This window comes from Centroberyx gerrardi, chromosome 17, assembly GCF_048128805.1.
Source record: "Centroberyx gerrardi isolate f3 chromosome 17, fCenGer3.hap1.cur.20231027, whole genome shotgun sequence".
In the NCBI taxonomy this organism is placed as follows: domain Eukaryota; kingdom Metazoa; phylum Chordata; class Actinopteri; order Beryciformes; family Berycidae; genus Centroberyx; species Centroberyx gerrardi.
The window spans coordinates 1,570,588-1,576,106 of record NC_136013.1 but is presented as its reverse complement, the minus strand read 5'-3'; the positions used below and the strand labels follow the sequence as shown (position 1 = coordinate 1,576,106).

General features: G+C 41.0%; 1 protein-coding gene across 1 annotated transcript in view; it reads left to right on the top strand.

Moving 5' to 3' along the window:
- prkd1 (protein kinase D1) overlaps positions 1–5,519 on the top strand; it is a 60,467-nt gene that overhangs the window by 11,282 nt on the left and 43,666 nt on the right. The gene's annotated exons all lie outside the window — the stretch shown is intronic.

The following is a 5,519-nucleotide window of genomic DNA, read 5'->3' as shown; positions in this document are numbered from 1 at the left end:
GGAAGAGAGAGAGGGGAAGAGAGAGAGAGAGAGAGAGAGAGAGAGAGAGAGAGAGAGAGAGAGAGAGGGAAATCAGCCTTGGATTCTTGCTGCCATGACAACACCGCTGTTAGAGTGGCATTGCTGCTATGGTGACCACACACACACACACACACACACACACACACACACACACACACACACACACACACAAGCACTTATCTATGTAGTGTATTGTTGAGGACCTTATTTAGAGGTAGACGAGCGAGAGACACATGCTGTAAGAGATAGAGAGAGAGAGAGAGAGGGAGAGAGAGAGAGGGAGAGAGAGAGAGAGGGGGGAGAGAGAGAGGGAGAGAGAGAGAGAGGGAGAGAGAGAGAGGGAGAGAGAGAGAGAGGGAGAGAGAGAGAGAGGAGAGAGAGAGAGAGAGGGGAAAGTGACAATGAGATATGAGTGAAAGAATAAAAAGAGAAGAGGAGGTACATTGGTCTCCTCTTCCTCCTCCTCCACTCTTTCCTCCTTTCCCTCCCTCCTCCTCCCCTCCTGTTCCTCCGCGCCTACCTCCTCTTTTACCATTTCCTCCTCCTCTTCCTTATCCTCTTTCTCCTCCTCCTCTTCCTTATCCTCTTTCTCCTCCTCCTCTTCCTTCACCTCCTTTTCCTCATTACATTCCTTTTCCACCTCCTCCTCCTCTCATCCGTTCTCTTCCATCTCCTCTCCCTCCTTTCTCCTCTTCCTCCTCCTCTTTCTTCTTCTTCTTCCCCTCCCTTTCTTCCTTATGTCCCTCCTCTTCCTCCCCCTCTCCCCTTCCTCTTATTTCTCCATTCCTTCCTTCTTTCTCTCCCTCCTCCTCCTTCCTCTTCCTCCTCCTCCTCTTCTTCAGACTGAACTCAGAAACTGAATCCTTCCCATTGGTGACTCACTGTTACTCAGTGTGTGTGTGTGTGTGTGTGTGTGTGTGTGTGTGTGTCTCTGTGTGTGTGTGTGTGTGTGTGTGTGTGTGTCTCTGTGTGTGTGTGTGTGTGTGTGTGTGTGTGTGTGTCTCTGTGTGTGTGTGTGTGTGTGTGTGTGTGTGTGTGTGTCTCTGTGTGTGTGTGTGTGTGTGTGTGTCTCTGTGTGTGTGTGTGTGTGTCTGTGTGTGTGTGTGTGTGTGTGTGTGTGTGTGTGTGTGTGTGTGTGTGTGTGTGTGTGTGTGGTCGATAGCAGCTCAGTAGCAGTCGCTCGATGTGTTGCTCATTTCAGCGTCGCCTCATCGATCCTCAGAAAACAGCGAACTGCACCTTTAACTCCCTGAGGCTTCTGCAGCTGCAGCGCACGCTTAGTCCAGGTTAGCTTAGTCCAGGTTAGGTTAGTCCAGGTTAGATTAGTCCAGGTTAGCTTAGTCCAGGTTAGGTTAGTCCAGGTTAGATTAGTCCAGGTTAAGTTAGTCCAGGTTAGCTTAGTCCAGGTTAACTTAGTCCAGGTTAGCTTAGTCCAGGTTAAGTTAGTCCAGGTTAGCTTAGTCCAGGTTAGCTTAGTCCAGGTTAGGTTAGTCCAGGTTAACTTAGTCCAGGTTAGCTTAGTCCAGGTTAAGTTAGTCCAGGTTAGCTTAGTCCAGGTTAGGTTAGTCCAGGTTAGATTAGTCCAAGTTAGCTTAGTCCAGGTTAGGTTAGTCCAGGTTAGCTTAGTCCAGGTTAGGTTAGTCCAGGTTAGATTAGTCCAGGTTAGGTTAGTCCAGGTTAGCTTAGTCCAGGTTAGGTTAGTCCAGGTTAGGTTAGTCCAGGTTAGATTAGTCCAGGTTAGGTTAGTCCAGGTTAGGTCAGTCCAGGTTACATTAGTCCAGGTTAGATTAGTCCAGGTTACATTAGTCCAGGTTAGGTTAGTCCAGGTTAGGTCAATCCAGGTTAGGTCAGTCCAGGTTAGGTTAGTCCAGGTTAGGTTAGTCCAGGTTAGGTCAGTCCAGGTTAGGTTAGTCCAGGTTAGGTTAGTCCAGGTTACATTAGTCCAGGTTAGGTTAGTCCAGGTTAGATTAGTCCAGGTTAGGTTAGTCCAGGTTAGATTAGTCCAGGTTACATTAGTCCAGGTTAGGTTAGTCCAGGTTAGATTAGTCCAGGTTACATTAGTCCAGGTTAGGTTAGTCCAGGTTAGATTAGTCCAGGTTACATTAGTCCAGGTTAGGTTAGTCCAGGTTAGGTTAGTCCAGGTTAGGTTAGTCCAGGTTAGATCAGTCCAGGTTACATTAGTCCAGTTTAGGTTAGTTTAGATTGGATTAGTCCAGGTTAGTTTAGTCCAGGTTAAATTAGTCCAGGTTAGATTAGACCAGGTTAGGTTAGTCCAGGTTAGATTAGTCCAGTTTAGGTTAGTTTAGATTGGATTAGTCCAGGTTAGTTTAGTCCAGGTTAGATTAGACCAGGTTAGGTTAGTCCAGGTTAGATTAGTCCAGTTTAGGTTAGTTTAGATTGGATTAGTCCAGGTTAGTTTAGTCCAGGTTAAATTAGTCCAGGTTAGATTAGACCAGGTTAGATTAGTCCAGGTTAGGTTAGTCCAGTTTAGATCAGTCCAGGTTAGGTTAGTCCAGGTTAGGTTAGTCCAGGTTAGGTTAGACCAGTTTTGATCAGTCCAGGTTAGGTTAGTCCAGTTTAGATTAGTCCAGGTTAGGTTAGACCAGGTTAGATTAGTCCAGGTTAGGTTAGTCCAGTTTAGATCAGTCCAGGTTAGGTTAGTCCAGTTTCGATCAGTCCAGGTTAGGTTAGTCCAGTTTCGATCAGTCCAGGTTAGGTTAGTCCAGTTTAGATTAGTCCAGGTTAGGTTAGTCCAGTTCAGATTAGTCCAGGTTAGGTTAGTCCAGGTTATATTAGTTTAGATTAGATTAAAGTAATTCAGGGGAACTATTACCACCACTTAATTAAATGCATGGTTGCAAGATAAAATTCTAATTTATTGATTTAGATAAACCTTTTAAGTTGCAAACATTATTTTGATGAGTTGTGTTGACGTAATAATGTTGGTAATTACATCAACTTAATATTGTGTGTAATTTAAACTTAGATTTCTGCGTTAATTGATTTAAAACAAAATTCAAGTTGTAGCAACTTAATGAAATTGGCTTGATAACTTAATTTTTCTCCACCTTGAGTTCAGGATTTCAAGTAAGTGGTGATTAAAAATACTTTTGATTGTAGAGGAAAAGCTAATTCCCCGAACTAATGTAGTTCGTTGGTTGAACATAATTTCATTAGAAGTTGTCATAACTCAAAAAGATTGATGCAAACTGTTGCGTTTAATTTTTTTGTTGAGCCAAATCATTTGTTTTTAGAGTGTCTCGTTTATATTAGGTTAGTTTATTTACTTTAGTCTAGTCTAGTTTAGTTTAGTTTAGTCTAGTCTAGTCTAGTCTAGTCTAGTTTAGTTTAGTTTAGTTTAGGTTAGGTTAGGTTAGGTTAGGTTAGTTTAGTTTAGTTTAGGTTAGGTTAGGTTAGTTTAGGTTAGTTTAGTTTAGGTTAGGTTAGGTTAGTTTAGGTTAGTTTAGTTTAGGTTAGGTTAGGTTAGTTTAGGTTAGTTTTGTCTACTCTAGTTTAGTTTAGTTTAGTTTAGGTTAGGTTAGTTTAGGTTAGGTTAGTTTAGTTTAGTTTAGTTTAGGTTAGGTTAGGTTAGGTTAGGTTAGGTTAGTTTAGGTTAGTTTAGGTTAGTTTAGTTTAGGTTAGGTTAGGTTAGGTTAGGTTAGTTTAGTTTAGTTTAGGTTAGGTTAGGTTAGTTTAGGTTAGTTTAGTTTAGGTTAGGTTAGGTTAGTTTAGGTTAGTTTAGTTTAGGTTAGGTTAGGTTAGTTTAGGTTAGTTTTGTCTACTCTAGTTTAGTTTAGTTTAGTTTAGGTTAGGTTAGTTTAGGTTAGGTTAGTTTAGTTTAGTTTAGTTTAGTTTAGTTTAGGTTAGGTTAGTTTAGGTTAGTTTTGTCTACTCTAGTTTAGTCTAGTTTGGGTTAGGTTGGTTTAATTTAGTTTAGTTTAGATTAAATTAGTTTAGGTTAGTTAGGTTTACATTTGGATTGGTTTAGTTCACATTAGTTTAGTTTATCTTATCTTAGAATTGATTAGATTTGTTTTGGTTTAGTTCACATTAGATGAGTTTATTTTAGTTTATTTTAGTTTAGATTGGAATAGATTAGTTCAATCTGGATTGGTTTAGTTTAGTTAAGATTGGATTGCTTTAGTTCACATTAGTTTATTTTAAGAGATTAGTGTTAGTTTGGATTAGTGTAGGTTTAAACAAAAAAAGGAGTTCCTCAAGGAACCGTTCTGGGTTCCCTGGGTTTCCATCTGAAGGGTGTCTGTCTGATTAAAACAGATAAATCTTTTGTCGGTTAGCTGTAGTAATGATAATAATAATAATAATAATAATAATAATAATAATAATAATAATGATCTCTATCATATAATAATCTAGAATAAACAGTGTGTAGCCAGTGTAACAGTCTGACATACACAGATAGTTTCTTTTTGTTTTTTTCAGTCTTTAAGTGCTAATTTGACTTTAGGCTGGCATACACACACACACACACACACACACACACACACACACACATACACACACACACACACGCACACACACCTAGCATCCTGTTGTACCTGGTTGGTAATGATGTTTAGTTCAGAGAAAGCCACTAAAACAAACAGCTCTGTATGAACCTCGGTGTCGTCTGTCGTCTCATTACGCCTCGAGTTTCTCGACTTGTTTAGCGACAGGAACAAAACAACAGGAAGTGACACGTGGAAACATCCAGACGCCTCGACAGCTCGCTCGCTCCGACCTTCATCAGACTGTTTCTTGATAAAATGAAAGAGAAGAAATCGTCTCGGAGAACAACGACAGGCAGGAGAAGACGCTGACGAGCAGACAGCAGTTTCTCTGAAGGAAAACAAAACGTCACTCGGGTCGAGGTGGAAACTGTCGCTGCGTAAAGACGAGATCTGCACCGTCTGAAACAAGTGAGCCAGGAGCAAAACACCGCAGCCTCCACCTGCTCAGTCAGTGTGAATCGCCCTGGATAAAAGAATCTCTCACACAAAATATGGAATCATAGAAAAGCTAACGCTTCTCCTCGTAGTCTTACAGCCTCAACAGAAGGACTTCAACTCAGCGTGAAGAAAATAAGCTTGACCCAGGGATTCTGGAGCAACACAGAATAATTATTTATTAGATGCAAAACACGACTAGGGTTTAATAAATAATTATTCTCTCCTAATTATTCTATTTCCTATTTTCCTTTAAGAAAAAAAGAAATTAAAGGTCCATCTTCTACTGTCCAGAGTTTTATTTTGTGTCTTTCTGTCCATTCAGAGCTGTGTGTGTGGTGTCATGAACCAAAAACACTCTCAATCCATTTCTCCACGTTCATTTTCCAGCATCTCTCTGAGCCTTACCAAGAACAGGCCGTTTCTGTCTCCGTGTCTTTAAGGCTCATTAATATTCACGACCCCTCCGTTCCGATCGGCTGACCGTTTCGAGAGTGAAACGTGAGACGCCGCGGCCCGGCGGCTACAGGTAGGGAAAACTCTCCGGTAATA